Below are 22,628 nucleotides of genomic sequence, written 5' to 3'. Positions count from 1 at the left end.
TAAATTTGTATAAATACAAATTTTGTATAAATTTGTATAAATACAAAACTGCTGCTAGGTGTGTAAAGGCAGGTTTCCACACAATTCTTCTTCCTGCCAAAGTGTTACTCATGCTATAGAAATTCTGAAGAGAATGGAGCTCAAGGAGAGCATGTTAAGAAGTAAAAAACATTCCCAAAGTCATCTGAGTAACTATAGTTTGTGTTGTCATCTTTTGTGGGTGACTAAATTGGCACAGGAGACCAGTTAAAGTCTCTGCCCAGGATGGCATGCTGAGTCCTCTAAGATATGAGTAGTTCATAGGCTCTTGTAAATTAAGGATGACGTAATTCTAATGCTGAATTATTTATCTGGCTCTTCATTTTCATCAAGGATCTTGTTTCTGTTTGTAATTAATGATCGTCCAATACTAATCATAGGTATTCTGTTCTCCCAACCCAGGCAAGATACACTGGGGAAAGGATCATGTTTTTATGAGACCATCAACATTTTTTAATGCTTTCAGTTTTGCGCACAGAAGAATACACTGACTCATACCTCCCATGCTGGTTTATCCTCTGGCCTTTTTTTCCTCAGGATATCGTTTGGTAATTTTAATTTGCTAACACATCAGAAAGCTACCATTCAGACTAAAATAGCAATGGGTCTTTCAGAACCATCTTTTCTGTGTGATGCTTAAATATGTGACCCTTAGCTTTAATCTAGAGATATATTTAAAACATGCACGTATATGAATTTGAGTTCTCAATTTGCTGTGTCAATGTGTAAGGAGACTTGGTTGTTTATGTATTTTATCATCTTCTGTGTAAAATACCACATGGAGGGAAAAAAATCTTTCAAAGTTTAGTCTAAAATATACTGAAAATTATAATATCAATAACAGCAAAGCCTCTACCCTTGAGAAGCTTCTTCATTTCAGTCATGCTACTAAGAGCTTTTTAATGGACATTAGACCTTCTCTGCCCTAAAGGAATCAAGACTGCATTCAAGTATTTCCTTTAGCAAAGATATCTCCTCCTTTTTCTCAACCCTGTTTTCTCTTTTCAACGTGTGTGTTGTTTTTGTAAGCTTCTTTAATGTCTTATTTGAAAACTGATGTGGTAACATAAATGTTAGTCGATTTGTTTGTATTACCTGGTTTTCTGCTTTATTGCATTTCGTGTAATTAGATCAGAGTGTAGTGAAAAAATGCAGCACTTGAAGTAAGGAGATTAACCTATAACTCTCAGTTATGAATGTGAAAGTAAACATTCTAACAAAATACTAGAAAGCCTACAGAAATTGATGGATTTTATAGGAATTGAAGTTATGGGGAAGTAGAGATTTTTCCTGGGAATGTTAAGAATCACTTAATATCCGAATATGTGTTATGATATTATGCCATACCAGTTGGTCCTTTGGGAAATATCATTACATGCTATCAATTTGTGTCGAAATGATATTTTACTGATTTTTCCAAATGGTGATGCTTACTTCTGCTTCCACACCTATTTTGCTTCCAGCTCAAAAGAGCAATTTCCTGAATTTTGATTGGATTGACACAAATTTATTGAATCTATTTTTTCTCATCCCAAAATATCCATTGGATATGATTTCTAGGCCAAACCCTACTCTAGCCACCAGGAGAAGGAAAATTAAATGCTATATGGATGGTCCCTGTTCTATTGGAGCCTATATTATGTAACAAAAGGACTTTTACAGGTTAACTAGTCCAGTGGTTATAGACACCTGGCCCTCACACCTGAGCTGAGTTAGCTCCCCAAAGCTCGCCTGGGGAAAAAGTTAAACCATAGATTCCTGATCCCCAGAGCTACTGAATCCAAATCCTCAGATGCGGAGTGGAGAAATCTGTATTTTTTCAAGGTAACTTGGATGAAGTGTCTGGGGCCATTGGCTAGTCATACTTTGCATCTAATGCATCAAATGGTTCAACATCTGATGCCTGAAGAGGGTAATATGTAGAGAATATGAGACCTAAGAATGAGGGACTTGAGTGGCTCGGTCTGTTGGGCATGTGACTCTTGATTTCAGCTCAGGTCATGATCCCAGGGTCATGGGATCAAGCCCTGCATCAGGCTCCACGCAGAGCATGGAGCCTGCTTGTAATTCTCTTTCTCCCTTTCCGTTTCCCTCTGCCCCTCTCCCCCACTTGTGGCCTCTCTCTCTCTTTCTAAAATAAAATAGGGGCGCCTGGGTGGCGCAGTCGGTTAAGCGTCCGACTTCAGCCAGGTCACGATCTCGCGGTCCGTGAGTTCGAGCCCCGCGTCAGGCTCTGGGCTGATGGCTCGGAGCCTGGAGCCTGTTTCCGATTCTGTGTCTCCCTCTCTCTCTGCCCCTCCCCCGTTCATGCTCTGTCTCTCTCTGTCCCAAAAATAAATAAACGTTAAAAAAAAAATTTAAAATAAAATAAAAAAATAAAAAATTAAAAAAAAAAAAAAAAGAAACTTGAAGCCTAGAAGAAACCTCACCAAGACTCGAAAATCACAATTTTTTCTTGAGGATCACTTCATTATGTGCTCTTCCAAATATTTCCTTCAGAGTCAGAAAACACAAAAACAAAAAGTTAGGTCTGAAAGATATTTTGATTATGTATATCGACTTATTAAACTGAACGTCCCCAAAGCTCATGGGAATCTTACAAGATACACAAAGCAAAAAGATGCCAGTTGTATCCACCTCGACACTGGTCACATCCCAGCTGGAGCTGAGCAGACAGCTGGACTAAGTCAACCTATGGTTCATTCAGAATTGCAGCCAGGGTTGTCACAGTATTGAACATGGCATTTTGTTGCATGAGGAGTAACGAAGACGTTAAGATGAGGTGTTTTTTTGGTCCATAAAGGTGAAAACACATCTGAGCTTGGAATCGGATCTTGGCTCTCGTACTCATCAGATGCGATAGGCATAGAGCTTCTCCCTCAAACCCCTCTTCAGGCTGAGGCACCCATCTCTAGTTACCAGGCGTCTCTGGGCCATTCTCTCCATCCTCCGATTCCACCCCCCTCAAGGCTATGTCTTCTCCAGTGGGCCGCCCACGGCCAGTAGCAAGCTGACATGGTGTACATATGTCCAGCACTTTTGTCTCATTTGGGACAGCAGGGAAGGGCCACCCCAGGTCCAGATCTCCCCACAGGAACAGTTGAAGCCTCACTTGAAACCCTTGTAGGTCTACTTTTTCCTTCTGCCCAGTCCTGCTTTCCTTCTTCCTCACTGTACCTCCTGAGAAGACTCCCCAAGGCAGCCATCACACACAGCTCTCAGTCTCAGAGGGTCCTTCCAGGGAAGCTAATATAACACACTAGATGTGTACGATTTAACAAGGCAACATCTCAGTGCTCTGGTTTCCTCATCTATAACGTGGGGATTAAAATAGCTTCTGGAGGATGAAGTGAGAGAAACCATACACACACACACGTGCACACATATACACACACACACACAGTACATAGTTAGAGATGATTCATTGTCTATATGTTTACTTATTTTTTAATGCTTTAACATATACTAACATATACTAAAACAATCATAAGTTGGACAGTTCCTCGATCGCTAACTCTACAATGTATAGAACATTATTAGAGCCATGATCTCATTAAAAGCACTGATTTTCTGCTGGGAAGATAACAACCTTTCCCAATTAGGAGCTTATGGAGAGTTTCCTATGTATCCTCTCCGGCTGGAAAAGAAGATTGTTATTTCATGACATTGTTTCTGTGGTTAATTGAGGCTTTATTTATCATTCTTATTTTTTCTCAAAGTTGGCATGGGAATGGAAATAATTAGAACAAGTGGAAAATAATTAGAAATCTGTTTCCTGGTTAGCTACATTTTTCTCCTTTTGGGAGGTAATTCTATCCATAGGTAAGCAAAGAGGAGTAATTTTTTCGGTTTTAAGATGAAGGATGAACCAATGCATCAGTGACCAAAAGCAACAGTGTGGAAGGAAGTGGGGAAAAAAAGGGAAGTATACAAATCAGAGGGTAAAGAAGAATCAGAAGAAAATAGAACTGGGGTACCTGGGTGGCTCAGTTGGTTGAGTGTCCGACTCGTGGTTTCAGCTCAGGTCATGATCTCACAATTTGGGAGTTCGAGCCCCATGTCAGGCTCTGTGCTGACAGTGCAGAGCCTGCTTGGGATTCTCTCTCTCCTTCTTTCTCTGCGCCTCTTCTGCTAGTGCTCTCTCTCTCTCTCGCTCTCTCTCTCTCTCTCTCAAAATAAATAAACTTAAAAATGAAATGAAATGAAATGAAAATGTTAAAAAAAAAGAAGAAAATAGGGTGAATCAGCTTTAAACTGGACCATAAATCACAAGTTTATTGTTTGAAGTGAGTTTTTGCAAAGGGTTGAAATGTAAAAATAGGATTAGCCCTCTGAAAACAGAGAGAATGTATTTTATGAGCTGGGTGCCCATCAACAACTAATTGAACAAGACATTACAGAAAACAGTGCATGAACCTCTCCGTAGTCCTAACCATGGTCTAACGCTTTCAGCTTAAAGGAATTAACTTGTCCAAGGCCTCAGAGCTAATAAAAGTCAGAGCTATTATTGAAATTCAGGTCTTTTATTCCGAAATTCGGCATGATGCCTCACAAATCTACTGTATGCATTATATCAAATGTTCCTCCCTGTGGAACACATTAGTGGGTACAATATTTTTATAGAGCATGTAAATAAAAACAATGAATATGAAAGCACCTAGCATGTCCCGCCCTTGGAACACAGACACTCAGCTGAATACCTGTTACATGTAAATGCATGGTTGCTTCCAGTATTGCATCAATGCTGTTCATGCGCTCTTAGGTGACAATTGAAAAGACTAAGTGACCAACAATTCTTTGATGTATGATCTGCAAATACAGAGTTGCAAGTTCAATTGTAATATAGATCCTTCTGTTGTGGCTTTGCGATAGCCTTGCTAACCTCAATCTACATGTTCCTAAAAGGCCAGGGTTGTCTGTTTCCATACCATACGGTGTCTCCCCTGGGTCCTACTGTAGGAAGTACCCGCTTCAGCAGGGCTTGTGAGTTCAGAATCCGATGTGCTTGAGCTTGTGATCTGGTTCCCAAAGCACATTAGTTTTATGGCTGGGTCGTTTCACGTTTTTGTGCTTCAAACCTTCACTTACAAGGCAAAGGTCACATCTCTCTCAACAAATGTCATTATGATATGCGCTAAATAAAAGCAGTATGGGGGCACCTGCATGGCTCAGTCGGTTAAGCATCCGACTTCGGCTCAGGTCATGATCTCCCAGTCAGCAAGTTCAAGACCCGCAACGGGCTCTGTGCTGACAGCTCCTGGCCTGGAGCCTGCTTCAGAGTCTGTCTCCCTCTCTTTCTGCCCCTCCCCCGCTCTGTTCTGTCTCTCAAAAATGAATAAATGTTAAAAATTTTAAAAAAAGAAATATGAAATAAGATTCATAGTAACATTTCAATGACCCTAACTTTCTTCTCCTCTCCCATTTGATAGGATATGTATATATACACATGCATATGTGTATAAACATTTCTATGTACATATAGAATATGTACGTATATACCTTTAGTAAACATTAGTTTCCACCCCTTTGTAAGTAAAAAAAAAAAAAAATCAAACCATAATCTTACATCTAAATACATATTTTCAATAAACACATTAACCCTCTGATTTTTAAATTTTTTTTTCAACGTTTATTTATTTTTGGGACAGAGAGAGACAGAGCATGAACGGGGGAGGGGCAGAGAGAGAGGGAGACACAGAATCGGAAACAGGCTCCAGGCTCCGAGCCATCAGCCCAGAGCCTGACGCAGGGCTCGAACTCACGGACCGCGAGATCGTGACCTGGCTGAAGTCGGACGCTCAACCGACTGCGCCACCCAGGCGCCCCAACCCTCTGATTTTAAAGGCGATTGGTCACCACTTACTAAAAGTCGATTTTATTCTTTCTATTGCAGGAAATATTATTTTTCCTATTGAAATAGAACAATTTTACCTATCTAAATGGCAGTATCATAGCAATTTTCTTTTTTGATTGTGCTAAAGCCCCAAGTGGGTTTATTATTCTCAGAACAACATGTACCCTCACCTTTAATTGAAGGGAAATCTGTGGCTCTTGACTGACCATTTCTACTCCCAAAACGTAAACTCTAAACAACCACCTAAAACATTCACACTTGTCGCTGAGATTTTCCAGCATCGCTTCTTTCTTTATTTTTTTCCCACAGCTCAGCAAAAGGCTTGTGAGAACCATTTTTTCCCTTTTCTACTTTTCTCCTAAAATATTACAAAGGACTCTTATTTGACCAAATTTATTCCCCTGTGGATGGATTTCTCCTCCCCCGCCCCCACCCCCATCACTAGATACAAAAGGAAACACTTTCAGATGAAAACACGAGTGAGAGAATTCTCTGCTTTCATGGAAACTGCCAGCGATGGTATTGTAAACACATCTTGCATTCGCTCTTTCTAATTTTCCCTCAGAGTTCTTTCATTTTCTCTTTGTGTTTGGAGGAACTCTATGCTCTTTTCAGCCAGAGAAAAATTAACACCAAACGGGGTGTTTCAAATACAGACATTTACATTTCAATGTCCTTTAGGGGAAGAAAGAAACGCAGCAGTGAGGAAAGGCAACGCAGTGCCTGTGTGCCCCCCCAGATGTCTGCACTTTGTGTTTCTTTTAGAATAAACCCTGCCCTGGGCCCAGGATGGAAATCGGATTGCGGGAAACCAGGGCACAAACTGGTATTCGGTGCAGAACTGCTGGCTTTTCGTAGCTCGGATCGCCACCCCTTCACCAACCGTTAACAGAGAGTCCACGGCAACGAATCTGCCCCATCTCTGGAAAAGGCTCCGGTGTCATGAGTTGGTGATGTAGCCAAGGATGTAAACACGAGGCCATGTGAGAGGTGGATCCCATTTTTCCCTCTCATTGATCTCTCACTGCAAAGCTAATGGGGAATCAGGGGCCATACAGAATGCTCGACTGCATCAGAGGGATCACAGAAATACGGTCGTGGAAACATGTTTCTATGTGCAGGTGTATCTATAAATTGGAGCACATAAAGAATAGTAGTACTGTTTCAAATGCATGTTTAAGGGGCGCCTGGGTGGCTCGGTTGGTTAAGCATCTGACTCTTGATTTCGGTTCAGGTCGTGATCTCTTGGCTTTGTGGGTTCGAGCCCCACGTCTAGCTCTGTGCTAGCAGTGAGGAGTCTGCTTGGGATTCTCTCTCTCACTCTCTCTCTCTCTGCCTCTCGCCCACTTGCGCTGTCTCTGTGTCTCTCAAAATAAGTAAATATACTTTAAAAATGCACATTTAATTTATATAGCGTTTAATTTTTGCTTAAACTTTATGTGAACTATACAAGCCCACAGTTTAAAGAGATTATCTTGGAGGAATTATTGGTTTGGGGGAGGGTGTAAGGGTTGCTCAGGGGTACTGGGAATGTGCTATTTCCTGAGCTGGGTATAACTTTTCTAAATGTGTTTTCTTTTTTGGTAATTCATCTTACTTAACCATTTTGCATTTTTTTGTTTATATATTATACTTCAAAAATATTTTAAAATTCAGATTAGAACAATCCTTACACAATTTTTTTAATGCACTGTAAGCCCTTTGTGGGAGAAGGTAAAACGCACTGATTCAAAAACACAGGTCTTGGGGCACCTTGATCTTGACTCAGGTCATGATCTCCTGCTTCATGGGATTGAGCCCTGCATTGGGCTCTGTGCTACAGTGAGGAGTCTATTTAGGATTCTCTCTCTCTCTCCCTCTGTCTCTCTCTCTCTCTGCCCCTCCCCACTTGTGCACTCTCTCTCTCTCAGAATAAATAAACAATCAAAAAATAAGTAAAAACGCAACTCTTTATTGCAGGATCATCTACCCAAGTTTACCCTATGGAAAAAAAATCCTAATACTAGTATCTTTCACTCTTTCCTCTTGGGCTGATTTTCCAGGACAGATTGTGGTGCATCTCCTAACTGAAAGGCAGAGCTTTATCACATTCAGGGAGCAAAGTTCCTCCCTCAAATATGAAAGGACTATTTTCACACATACATGGACCTTTTTAAAAATTAATAACATCTTTATTAAGATATAATTCAGGGGCGCCTGTGTGGCTCAGTCGGTTGAGCGTCGGACTTTAGCTCAGGTCATGATCTCGCGGTTTGTGGGTTTGAGCCCCACATCGGGCTCGCTGCTGTGAGTCTAGCCGCACAGAGACCACTTCAGATCCTCTGTTTCCCCTCTCTCTGCCCCTTCCCCACTTGTCCTCTCCCCAAAATAAATAAATATCTTAAAAAGATATAATTCACATCACAATACTTTTTGAAGTGTACGATTCAGTAGACTTTATCATTCAACTCAATCCTTACAACCTTGTAAAGTTAGTATTAATATCACCCCCATTTTACAGATGCTGACACGGAGGCCAGGAAAAGTTAAATGACTTCCCAAATACCTTAAATGAGAGTATAAATGTAAAGTAATAAACAGCATGCATTCAACAAGGTAGACACTCAAATATGAATTATCTTTTCCTTTTATTATGTAATTAAGGGGCAGTTTGGAGATTGTCATAATATACCGATCATTATATAACATTGATTTAATCTCTGTTCAGTTCCAGGCATGTGTGAAATCCTAGGTGACAGTAATGAATGGTCATTGGCCCTGCCCTCAGTAATACTCGCAGGTGCCTGGGGAACTCAGAAACATAACTCATAACAGTTATCTAGTGAGACTTTTATCTGTTTCTAGCACAAAGGGTAAGGTAAAGAAAGCAAGTTGGAACCAATCGTTCCGTACAAAATTACTATTTAAACCATGTATACTGTTAAGCAGCATGTAGACACACGAAAAGAGCAAAACATTGATCGCTCATGGAGCTTCCTCTCCCAGCAGAGAAGCACAGCCTATGACCACACAGAGTAAAATGGATCGTATCTGGGTTCTATGGGAAATAAGGGCCCAGCAAAGAACAAATCCCCTCCAGCTGGGACTAGTCTGAGATGACTAGAATTAGTACTTACAGGACGGCGAGAACTTAGAAGCTTAGAGAAGCGAAGTGGACACTTAAGAATGTGTTTAATTTTACTCGCTGACCCATGCCACACCTATTTATTAGGCATATAAAAAATTCTAGGCATGAGGAAATCACAAGAGGGACAAAGATGAATAAGATATGATTTCTGCATGAGAAGAGCTCTTCATCCAACAGGAGAGAAATAACAACATAGACTGAGACCAGGGTAATGACTCTCGGTGAATGAATCCACACATGGGGGGGGGGGGTTTCGAAGAGGGCCCTTGATGAGAATTTGGCCCTCCAGGATCAATGGCCCTCAGATCAATGCAGGATAGTGGATTAGCTGTATTACTGCTTATGGTGTTAATGCTAATGGTTCTTTAGGGGAGTCTCAGCAGCCAAAATCAGCAGGGACAAGTGCCAATATGAAATAAGCAAAGTAGAGGCAGAGGCAAAACGCAGGAGTGGGCTGAGATGTGAGCCGAAGGAAGTATGCTGGCAACAGAGTGACAAAGTACCGAGGGGTTCTTGCGGGAGCCAGCGTGGTCCGCTCACCTGCTATTGATCGATAGCTTTTGGGGCCTGGACAACAAGCCTGCCTACAAATAAAGAGTCAGGACAGACGTTTTGCTGGTGGTCTGAGCGGTATTCTCTGATCAAATAAGGCGACAAGTCAGTGTTATCGGTCAAGGGGACGGGAAAGACTTCAAAGAGGAGGTGATGTGTATATTGGCCTTTGAAAGTTGGATAGGTTTCTGCGGGTGGAGAACAGGGGCAAGAAAGGTCACTTTGTGCAGGGCGCACAGCATGCTCAAAGGCTCAGGGGCCAAGGAGTGCGTGGCTCCCTGGGGCGTTCAGGGAATATGAGTCTTCTGGCTTTTTCAACCTATCACATGAGTGAGAAGAAACAGTGGGGTATGCTGCTTCCAGAGAATTTCAAAGAACTCTAACTAGATGTGGGGCTTTATTGCAGAAATGCTGTATGTTTTTTCTTCGTTTTCCATTTATATCTATTTTCCCTTTAGGTCCAAAGAGGATTAAGCTTTATACATTTTACAAATTGAATGGACTTCATCTTTTTTTTTTAAAAAAAAGAAGGCTCACCAGTGGTGGGATGGCTAATTTTATGTGTCAGCTTGAGGGGGGTGCCCAGGTAGGTGATCGAACATTATTCTGGGTGTTTCTGGAAGGGTGTTTTCCGAAGAGGTTAATAATTACATTAGTAGACTGATTAAAGTAGACTATGTATGTGTATACACACACATACACGCATGTGCGCGTGCGCGCGCGCACACACACACACACACACATACACACTATTGGTTCTGTTTCTCTGGAGAGCCCTAATACAAATGCCAAGAACCTCTTTTCTGACCCACTACCCAGCCACTCTTTATCCAGCTATAAGCCTTATGCTTTTAAATACCCCAGCATTTCACAAGTCTGAGATGGATCTATGGGGCAAGAAACACATCAGGAAATGTTTAGGAAGTACGAAGTGCTCTCACAGCTTTCCTTGGGGAGGGGGAATTAGTGCCCTGATTTCTTCACGAACATGTGTCCACTCTCATCACAGCACAGATAAAATCGCCCAGGAATGTGAGCGATTGCAGATCTCAGTCCAGGCCCCTGCTCCATTTCCTGCTCCTTGTGTAATCAGAGGCAATGGCTTCACTTCAGAAGCCTCAATGTAGTCTTCTGTGAAATGGGAGTGATAAGGGACTTGCCCACAAGTCCGGGTAAGATGAGGTATCCAAACACTTGTCGTGTGAAAAGCATCGTAAATACCAGCCCCTTCCCTGAGTCCTCCTCACTGCAGGATTGTTTGCCCTTCCTTCTGTCTGTATGTCTATGACCACCCCCACGAAGAGAAATGCATAGTAATTGGAAGAAAATCCTCTTTGTAAACCTTTGGGTTTCATTTGTCTTCTGAGCACGAACCAGTTTCAGTCATTCCCTGGTTTATAGTCATTGGAAACACTAAGAATAAACTTTCATTATCTGTGGCCAGGTGTTTAATACACGATACAGTCATCATCCGACAAATAGGTGACTGCACTCCTAAACTATTTTGCTTACTTTTTAGTGTGTATGAAGTCATTCAGATTATGAAATCTCAGGAAGAGGAAAGCTAAGCGATCATGCAAATCCATTGTTCCAGTGCTGGGCCTGTGGTTACACACACACACACACATACACACACACACACACACACACACACACACACACACACACACACACACTCATAAACATTAACAGCCACCCACAAATTTGTTTTATGAGCTTTCATGAAAAGCCTTCAGGGGCTTTTACAAAGTCACCTGGTTAATCTCTAAGTTAATCTTTGTGCAAACAAAATTCCTGTAAGCTGTTTATCAGGTGACCTCAGAAACAAGCCAGTATGTAAGCTTCTGACAGTCCATTACGGGCTTGATGTCCTAAAGATCCCTCTTTCCTACCCCGACCAGCCCACTGCTTGCCTCACACCGCAATCCCTGAGTCCTGGTATGTGTGTGCATGCGTACATGTGCAATAATGTTTCTTTCCTCCCTTTCAATTAAACTCTTCAGACTATAAAAATACCCTCCATCACTTAGGTTTCAGGGTCACGGTCTTTAGAATTGGAAAGAAAGACCATCTGGCCTGAACCTGTCTGTATAAGACGATAGAGGGAAAATATCAACTTTTTACTGCTCCTGGTTACATGTTGAATTTTGACCCCCCCCCCCCCCAAATGATATGTGGAAGTCCTAAGTCCTGGTAACTGTGGATGTGACCTCATTTGGAAATAGTGTCTTTGTGGGTGTAATTAAGTTCAAATGAGATGACACTGGAGTAAGGTATGCTCTTAATCCAATCTGATTGGTGTCCCTATAAGATGAAGGCTCCATGTGAGGAGAGACGTACCTAGAGAGGACACTGTGTGAGGACACAGGCACACTGAGCTGGGGGCGGGGGGTTAGCCTTGTGACGATGGTTGGGGGAGAGGCGGGGGCAGGGGGAGACTGCAGGTACCCAGTGGCTCCAAGGCAAGAAATGCCAAGAGTTGCTGGAAACAAGCAGAGACTAGGAGGCAAGAGGACATGGCCCAGCTCACACTTTGATTTCCGACTTACAACTTCCAGAATTGTGGGAGAATAAATGTCTGTTGTTCTGAGTCACCTAGTTTGTAGTACTTTGTTAAGGAAGCTTTATGAAGTGCAGCCTTATGAATGCAGTCCCACAATAGAAAACAAGTGGGCCGGGGCGCCTGGGTGGCTCAGTCGGTTGAGCGTCTGACTTCGGCTCAGGTCCTGATCTCACGGTTCGTGAGTCCTAGCCCTGTGTCGGGCTCTGTGCTGACAGCTTGGAGCCCGGAGCCTGCTTCAGATTCTGTGTCTCCCTCTCTCTCTCTGTCCCTCCCTCGCTCGTACTCTGTCTCTCCCTCTCTCAAAAGTAAATAAACATTAAAAAAAAGAAAAAAGAAAACAAGTGGGCCATAACTTGAATAATCTGCTGATTTTCTAGGTTGATAAAGCATGAAGTGATAGCAGCAGAATGTCTTTGTAGGAGGGACTTACTAACAGTTACCTGATAGGACAGGAGATTGCAGGTGCCTAGGCACAATATGAGAAAATGTCAATTGCTGACATCAGAAAGTAGGAGGGGCGATTGGAATCATGGTAGGTTCCACCTAATATCCCTGTGCCAGCTTTTCCTTAATGCCACCACTGCGTGCTGCATTTGATTCCCTAAGAGGGAAATAGTAAGCATCTTAATTGTTATACAGATGATTTGGTGCTCCTTTGGAAGGGCAGAAAATGTAAGAAAATTTAATTTTTTTAACGTTTTTATTTATTTTGAAGGAGAGAGAGACAGACAGAGCATGAGCAGGGGAGGAGCAGAGAGAGAGGGAGACACAGAATTCGAAGCAGGCTCCAGGCTCTGAGCTGTCAGAACAGAGCCTGATTCGGGGCTCGAACCCACAAACTGCGAGATCGTGACCTGAGCCAAAGTCGGACGCTTAACTGACTGGGCCACCCAGGCGCCCCATAAATGTAAAAAATTTTAAAGCTGAACATACACTATGTGTAAACCATACCAGAAGCCAATAATGCAATGAGGCTGCACGTAGGTGCTGGAACCAACTTCCTGGACTTTGGGCAAGTTGCTTAAATCTTCTAAACTTCACTTTCCTCATCTATAATATGTGCATAAGAATAGCTTCTGAAATTTTATAGTGAAAATGGAGATGCGTTGCATTCAGAGTGGCTAGTTCAAGCCCTTGTCCATAGCAGTTCAAGTATATTATGTGCTAAGAGAAGCAGGGGTGGAGGATGTCTTTGATACAGCTCTGCTCTCTTTCTGCTCAGAGCCTTGCTTAGGGAAGTTGGTGAAAGATGTTACTCTTGCTTGAGGCAAGTTTTCGTCACCAAATCTTGCCCGAGGAGCAACAGATAGGATTCATTTTGATGGTGGCGTTAAAGGTAATGCGAGTTCTATCACATCTGTCGTAACTTTAAGCTTATCGCAACTTGTGCCCTGGGCGTGCAGCCCAGACAAACCACAAGGGCGAATCCAGAGAGAGGATTCGTGACAATGGCAATTTAGACTCAACCAAGAATGTTTTCTTATTCTTGTTTCCTATTCTTCTACTGAACCAGCAAACAAATGAAACAAAAGGTACTCTTGAGACCACAGATCCTTGGAAGCTTGAGCTGTGATCAGTCTTTCAATCAGTCTTCCAGTCCTTCTGATCTCAAAGGGGTAGCCCCAAGTTGACTTGTTTTCAACAGCCCCCATGATAAGATTGGAGGATCCTAGAAATACCATCTGGAGTTGGAGAAAGGGACCCTTGTCAGCCTTCTGGGGTTCATTCTAGTTACAAATCAACTAAAAAGTAAAAACAAAACAGTGCACTCAGATTTCATATTTTACATGCTATTTGTTACTCCCTCATCGTGTCTACTTAACTTTTTCTTCTAACAGGCTGAATCTTAGACACCGTATTATGCCTCCTCTTTTAATGTATTTTCACCAGAGCTGACCAAATGTGTTATGAAAACAAAGGTTTCTTTCCTCACCCCCCCACCTCCCCATTGGCTGTCTTGAGATACGCTCTGTAGATCCTCTATTCTCTTCCTATTGGTGCTATTTTAGGCACACCTTGTATCTCCAGTTACTTTTCAGCAATAAAGATAAGTCTCATTTTGAAAATTAAGACACTCCAGATTCAGTAAAACCCAAAAGGTACAAAGAAGCCAAAAGTACGAGAGCTTATCCAAATGGCCAATACACGTATGAAAAAGGAATTAAAGAAAGTCACTAGTATCCAGGGATGTGCAAATCGAAGTAACACTACCATAACTTCACGTGTAAAAAACTAGTAAAAACTTTAAAGTTCTGCGATACACCATGATGTCAAGCGTGCCACAAAGAGATCCCCTCGTACATTGAGACAGAAATGTGAATTGTTACAAAGTTTTTAGAAACAGTCTGGCAACATCCATGAAAACCTAACATTAAACATTTCCTTTGACCCTGAAATCTCACCCCTGCGAATCTATTCCACAAAATGAAAAGACAGATCGGCCAGAGTATACATGATAGAACTGTTATTAAAGCATCGGTTTGTAGAAAGAAAAATTAGGAAACTAGTGAAGGTCCATCAACTGGAGATTGTTAGAATAAACCATGCTGCCGTCACCACACCAGTACTGAATAGCATGTTACCCTTAAACAAACTACGGAAGGAGTATATAATAGGGCCCCATGACAAAACAACACACGAAGAACGATGATCTTACACCCTTCAATGTATACACAATATGGAGATATATTTATGTTTATTAATTATATAATATATTTTATGTTCTGTTGTATATAAATACACATTTCTTTATGTTACATATATTGGTTTGCTGGCATGAATTACGAATTATCTGGTTTGTAGTGAAAGGTAAGTTTGGTGTCGGGAAGACAGAAAATGGGAGGAGAGGTTCAAGCAAAGTAAAAACTAAAACGCAAAATGATAATAGCAGTGGGTCTACTATGATCACACTAGTGCCTGTATGCGATTATGTATGAGTATGTGCACAATTAAATTAGAGACAAATATAGGTATGTATGGATAACTAGACTTGGTGACTTTGACCATTTCCACAATTTGGGGACACAAAGAAAGAAAAATCCGTAAAGCAAACCCTACTTTCTATTTTTTAACAAGGCACTCACAGGAATTCTTTTCTATGTAAAAGCTTTATATGTTCCAGAAGGGGCCACAATACAAGGGGGCAAGGTTGACAATCTCGTATCTTCCTTAATAGCTCTAAGATTTTCTAGTCCAATCTGGTGCCCAGAGATCTGCCTTTTTTCTACCTAGTCCCTGAAGCTTAATGGCTTTGTGCAGAATTACCATTTGCTCGAACCACCTGAAGTGCTTCATGCTGTATTAAGGAGAGCTCTCAAAAATTCTGGGTTCTAAAAGAATGTTTTTACCCATCAAAAGGATACATAAATGTATCAGAAATTCTAAAATTTCAAAGGTTAATGGTGAAATTGTTAAGCCTTTGCCTTGCATCTGGAAAGGAATTCATGCTTTGTTATTCAGATTTCTAATCTGAATAAAGATTCCAAGAATTCGTTCAATCTATAAACTGTGATTGTCAATTAATAAGTTTGTCTCCTAGAAGTTATTCTATAATTACCTTTATTTCTTTTCTTTTTAATGTTTATTTATTTTTGAGAGAGAGAGAGAGAGAGAGAGAAAGAGAGAAAGGCAGTGTGAGTGAGGGAGGAGCAGAGAGAGAGGAAGACACAGAATCCTAAGCAGTCCCCAGGCTCTGAGCTGTCAGCACAGAGCCCGACTCATGAGATCATGACCTGAGCTGAAGTTGGACACTTAACCAACCGAGCCACCCAGGCACCCCTACTTCTTAAACAACAAAAAGTGCATGCACCGTAGAATATCTCTACCAGAGACTCGTGCTCATCTTTCACTGTTGTTCCTCATAGAAGGATACTTTCTTGCATATCACTAATATTTCCTTTTTTAATGGGACACGAAAACCTTTTCAGGATCTTGTGTTATCACTAATACATTTGATCTAGTGGTCTAGAGAGACACCTTTGCACTTGTGTTTGTTTTGTCTTTCAAATATTGAAGAAATTCTGGGAGATAAACCATACGCACTTCCCCCAGAACACCCAGAAACAGTCAACATTACGGCATCTCTGACAAGCATCCGGTTTCAGTGCTCAGGGTACTTGAAGTACAGGGCTTAACCCTGGATGCGTCTATACACATGATACACGACACACATCCACGTCAACCATGTGATACCACAGAACCCATCAGCCCCAGGGTGGGAGATCCTTCCCCAAGTATTTTCTAACAAAGTACTATTTTATGTTCATTGAAGTTTTACTCTTGAAGGTGAGGGAGGACATACATTTATGAGAGGAAGCGGGGCTCCCTCAATTCATATCAGAAGGAAACAAAGAAGAGAAGAACATTTCTTGAAACGTTTTGCACCATAAAGGAGCAGATACATGTACGTAAATTGGCAAATTAGTTGTCACTCTCTGTCTTCTGCCAACTTGGCACGATTCACCTGAGAAAGAAGGCAATCCTGCCATTTGCTCCAAGATGGGTGGACCTTGAGTGTATTATGCTTAGTTAAGTGAAATAAGTCAGACAGGAAAAGACAAATACTGCAAGCTCTCACACAGATGTGCTATCTAATCGTGCGCTAAAGTGGAACTCATAGAAGCAGAGAGTAGAATTGGTGGTTGCCAAGGGCTGGGAGAGGCAAGGGGAATTGGAGAAAGGTTGCCCAATGGGTGCAAACTTGCAGTGAGAAGAGGAATGAGTTCCGAGGATCTAATGCACGGCAGTGTGATTATAGTCAATAATACCGCATTATATACTTTGAAGTTGCAAAGAGTAGATCTTAAATCTTCTTACCAAAAAAAAAAAAAAAAAAGAAAGAAAGAAATGATAATTATGGAACATGATGGATGTGTTAGTTAACCCTGAGTAGACAGTCATATTGCAATATGTAAGTGTATCAAGTCAAAAGTTGTGCATCTTAAACTTGTGCAATGGTAAATGCCAATCATATCTCAATACGGCTTGGGGGAGGGAGAGTAGCAAAGCAAAAGTGCTAAGCAAAAATTAAAAAAAAAAAGGGGCGGCAATAGCTTTGGCCACCACTTGTTGGGTTCTTATCAGATAGCGACCATAGTACTGTTTAAGGTTATATTACTTTCCTTCTTACACCTCATAGCAATGCTGTACCTCATACCACCATTTCAGAATATCAAACTCATTTTGCCTGGAGAAAAGGAAATTCCCAAATGAAGCCATATAATTCCTGGTTTTAGAGCCATGAAGCCAGGAGAAATCGGATTTTGCTCCAGAAAGTAACTGGGTCCCCCTCCTTAGGGCGGCGTGAGTCCCCAGAGCCACACACCGCTCTGGGTCACCCCGTAAAATCTTTCCATTTTCAAGGACAACAAAGCAGAGAATGTTCTTTCCCAAGGCAGCTTTCTGTATGTATGAACTACAAAGAATAGGACTAACAGAGCAGCTTCTTATGCGTGCCAGCGTTCTACCAGGCACACTGCATGTTTATTCCCATCCAACTTTATATTCCAGAATCAAAATTGTATTCCACCTAGATCTGTTAGAGATGGTGGTTTGCATGGGTTGTACCTCAGGTTTCTCTGCAAGAGTGTAAATTCGGCATGGACAGGAACTTCTGAGCACACCAAAGCATTCACTAAACACGTGGGGGATGAATGAATAAATAAATGAACGCCTATCTTGAGTGGGGAGCCCTTGCCTGGTTCTCATCGGTATCTCACTTCCTCTGTCCTTGCCTCACTTTCTTGACGCTGGGGAGGCACGTGGCAAATAAGGCAGAGGCAGTGGTTACATGAGAAACGGCCTAAAATTGCTATACTCAGGAGGAATGCATACAAGTATGATGACGATGATGTTCTTGTCCTAAGTGCTGGGCAGAAGAGAGAGGAATAGATATATTTTCATCTCATCACAATCTGGAAATTACTTTTCCCTCAAAAGGGCAAATTCAGCATGACATTATTTCCAACGCAGTGTATTGCAGGACATGTGGCACATTCAACAGGAAACAACGCTTTAATAATGATTTTATTGTTGTTGTTGTTGTTGTTTACCTAAAAGGAACTGACTTATAGCATAAATGGTGACCACAATTTTTTTTTTTCTAACTATAGCTACAAAGATCTAATTTCACAAAGAAATTCCAGTGTATTCTATTTCCCGGGCATCAAAGAGTTCACAAGGCTTCATAGCCATCATTTTATGTAAGCCTCATGGCAACCGTCTGTTACAGGTAATTTATGGAATGCTTTTCCAACAGAGATGTCTAGAGGATGAACATTCTCCACAAACCAAATGTTTATGAGGCTTATTTTTTTTAACTTTTATTGTTATTATTTTAGCACTCTGGTGACCTGCAGGGAAGCCATGCACATGGACTTCCCAACAATGTCAAGTAGCAGGTGACTACACAAGATGGGGGAACGTCACCACAGCCAGCTCTCCAGACCCTCCACAGCCCACTTTGTGTGAGGGCCACCAACTGGGTAAGTCTCTGTGGGCTGGGGATTGCATTCTCTTTTGGATATCTATGATCAAATGAACAAAACTGTGCTTTTTATCAGCCAAGCAAAGACTATTTTACTGTCGCTTTGTTTCAGTTTATGTTTGTGTATTTTTTCTCTGATGGCCTCTGAGGCATAACATCTTGGTTTCTTCTCTAGGTAGGAACAATTACGAATAATTCCATTTTATAGATGAGAAAATAGAAATACAAAGAAGAGGTTAAATATCTTACTCAAAGTGACATAATTAGCAAATGTTAAGGCCAGGATATGGAACAACTCTTCACTGAAGAGATTAAAGACAAATGTTATTTTTTTAATGTTTATTTATTTATTTTGAGAGAGAGACAGACAGACAGAGAGAGAGAGAGTCAGTTGGGGAGGGGCAGAAAAAAAGAGAGCGAGAATACCAAGCAGGCGCTCCACCTTCACTGTAGAGACCAACATGGGGCTCAATCCCGCAAACCGTGAGATCATGACCTGAGCCAAAATCAAGAGTCGGACACTTAACCAACTGAGCCACCCAGGCGTCCCAAAGACAAATGTTATTTAATCTGACCAAAGCAGAATACAAAATATTATTTGAAGAAAATCTGACCAAATCTTTTCAACACTCCCCTCTGAGGACCGGCTGTGTGTAACTATCAAGGTCCTATCCTATCAAATATGTGCTGTGTGGTATATAGGCGTTTGAGTATATCTTCATGGTGTAAAACAAAAAAAACCAACAGCATAACTGCTATATTTCATTGAGTGTCCTTTGAAAATTCATATTTTTCCCAGAACTTCAGAGTGTGATCTTATTTAGAAATAGAGTCATTGCAGATGTAATTAGTGAAGATGAAATCATACTGGAGTAGAGTGGGTCCTTAATCCAGTGTGATATATATCCCTAAAAGAAAAGGAAAAGAGAGGTACATCAGAAAATACCACATCCAAACAGGCAGAGATTGTCGATTAAAGAAAAACAAATTTAGGGGCACCTGGGTGGCTCAGTTGGTTAAGCGTCTGACTCTTGGTTTGATCTCACTGTTCATGAGTTCAAGCCCCAGCTTTAGTTCACATATTGTTTTCTTTTTTTTTTTTAATGCCTGTATTTTTATTTAGAGAGAGAGTGAGCACAAGGGAGGAGGAGAGAGAGAGGGAGACAGAGAATCCCAAGCAGGTTCCACACTGCCAGCACAAAGCCCGATGTGAAGCTTGAACTCACGAACTGTGAGCTCATGACCTGAGCCAAAATCAGGGGTTAGACACTTAACTGACTGAGCCACCCAGTGGCCTCCACACAGTCACTTCGTAAGTAAGGTCACTTGATCAAAGTTTTTAAGGCCTTTTCTGATTAACTTTATACCAGCTGTGTACATGCACTTAATACATATTTGGTGAAAAAAATGACTGGCTGAATTAATGAATTAATGAGTAAGGGAAGCCCTCCATAAAGAACACATAATATAAATTATGGTATTTAATTTATAAACAAGAAATGATATTTCTGCTCTGGAGGAAAGGAAATTCAAACAAACTTCCTAAGTAGTGGAAATAAAGGTGATTGGAAAAATAGAGATTTTGAAAACTATGTGTTTTAGAATAAACAGACCTTGCAAAAATCCATAACACCACTGAGCTTAAGTTTCTCCTTCCATGAAAAGATAAAATCATTGTTACCCTGCCAAACTCATAGAGCTACCAGGAAGATCAAAGGTACTTGTGGATGTGGATGAGATTTATAAAGTGAATACACCGTGGAAAGTAATTATTATTGGAGAGTGTTGAAATGGAGGAAAATGCTTGAGTGTGAATAGGGGCAGTACAGCGATTAAACAGGCCAAGAAATATGTTAAAATCTGCATTAAATAAATATCACACACATGAACACACACACACACATGCCTGTGAAATCCATTAGGTAGCTTCTGATGGGATTCTCACTGGTGATGGGAGAGTTGTTGTGCTTGAGATGTTGTGCCTGACACCCCTACCAAAGTAAGTCACTGTGTGGACACAGGAAGAGCAGGAGGGTTCCAGAATATCCCAACAGAATTGTGGGTATGTGATACTGTCGGATCTCTCCTCCACTTTCCATCTCACCGGGATTTTCCTTCAAGGAGAAAGAAAACACTTCCCACTGTAGAAGCAGATCATGAGAAAAAGTGAAACATTTTTAACCGGGACTAGTAATGAAAATGGTAGGGTTGGGAGGGCATAGGATTTGGGAAAGGAGTGGCGTGTGCAAAAAGGTGGGTGTGTCCTGGGCGTGGAAAAACAGGGAACCCTTGAATGACGGTGGACATCTTTTTTCTTATAACTCAGGCTTACCATACTTTATGGTTTAATAGTTTCCGTAAGCTACTTTATCTTGGCCACCATTCTAGGGTGCAGAAAATACTGCCATTCAGGATGTATTCTGTCAAAGGGAATATCTTCAGTTTTGGTGGAAAACAAAAGTAAACACAATAATCTTAACAATAAAATACGGTGTTACCGTTTACGAAATGCTACTAAGTTCTGGAACACTCTACAATACCTGACTTACTCAATGCCACTCCTCACGGCAGGGTAGGGTAAGTATCCAAATCACTCTCTGAAGACAAAGAAATTAAGATTCACAAAGGCTATAGAAAGCGTGCCCAACGTCACAGAGTTAGTAAGTGATAGGATCAAGTGTTCCTACTTTATACCACACTGCCTCAAACACATTTTGAGAAGGTTGGTCAGCCATTTATTTTATGGCTACAGACCAATCTCATGTGCTAAACTTTTGCATGGCCATACAGAGAGAATAAATGTTTACAGAGTTACTATGTTCTACACACATTGCATACCTGTCTCATTTGATCACAGACATAGGTTTTCTGAGGACAGCATGCCTGCTAGCAACATGCTCCATCCTCCATCCCAGAACATACGCTGCTGGGTAGGAAACATTTTATTTTTAGCTTTCGTCAACAGCTGACTTAGATCATGTGAACATTCTGCTCTATTCATGCTGGCTGCAGAGTGGAATCACTAAATTTTATCTTCATTGACTAAACCACGCTGGCGTATCTTCTACTATCTCTCTCTGGGCAGTCCTATGATATTTTGCATCCATTGTGTTTCTTCTCTGCACATGAACCATTCCATCCAAGTAACTGGCTGTTTAACATAACCTTTCAATGTCCTCACTTGTTACCACATGTATGTGTGCTTGAGCCAACTTGTTGCAAAATTACATGATAAGTACCTCTTGCTGCTTTGCACGTGCTGCTCCATAGTGACCAGCGTATTCCTGTCTTTCCTTGGCAAAGAGCACTTTGGTTTGGCGTTACTGGGGTTGCTTTCTGAATCTCATGTAACGGAATATATGAAAAACACAAATAATGATTTTTCATGTTAAATATCATTTATTGTCACATTGGCTTCCATACAACACCCAGTGCTCATCCCGACAGGTGCCCTCCTCCACGCCCATCGCCCACTTGCCCCTCTCCCCCACCCTCCATCAACCCTCAGTTTGTTCTCGGTATTTAAGAGTCTCTTATGGTTTGCCTCCCTCCCTCTCTGTAACTTTTTTTTTCCCCCTTCGCTTCCCCCATGGTCTTCTGCTAAGTTTCTCAGGATCCACATATGAGTGAAAACATATGGTATCTGTCTTTCTCTGCCTGGCTTATTTCACTTAGCATAATACCCCCCAGTTCCATCCACGTTGTTGCAAATGGCCAGATTTCATTCTTTCTCATTGCCAAGTAGTATTCCATTGTGTATATAAACCACATCCTCTTTATCCATTCGTCAGTTGATGGACATTTAGGCTCTTTCCATAATTTGGCTGTTGTTGAAAGTGCTGCTGTAAACATTGGTGATACCACCTCATGCCGGTCAGAGTGGCCAAAATGAACAAATCAGGAGACTGTAGATGCTGGAGAGGAAGTGGAGAAATGGGAACCTTCTTGCAATGTTGGTGGGAATGCAAACTGGTGCAGCCGCTCTGGAAAACAGTGTCGAGGTTCCCCC

General features: G+C 41.5%; 1 long non-coding RNA gene across 2 annotated transcripts in view; it reads left to right on the top strand.

Annotated features, from left to right (window-relative positions):
- The window catches only part of LOC121044116 (uncharacterized), a 144,171-nt gene that overhangs the window by 45,587 nt on the left and 75,956 nt on the right, over positions 1–22,628 (top strand). For both annotated transcript variants that reach the window (XR_005797138.1, XR_005797137.1), the window contains exon 3: positions 18,474–18,617. This is a non-coding gene — a long non-coding RNA (uncharacterized LOC121044116). The remainder of the gene's footprint in view (positions 1–18,473; positions 18,618–22,628) is intronic.

The sequence above is a fragment of the Herpailurus yagouaroundi genome, unplaced genomic scaffold (assembly GCF_014898765.1).
Source record: "Herpailurus yagouaroundi ecotype Mexico unplaced genomic scaffold, PumYag 188, whole genome shotgun sequence".
Lineage (NCBI taxonomy): Eukaryota > Metazoa > Chordata > Mammalia > Carnivora > Felidae > Herpailurus > Herpailurus yagouaroundi.
The sequence above is the reverse complement of the archived record's forward strand: the minus strand, read 5'-3'. Positions and strand labels throughout refer to the sequence as shown.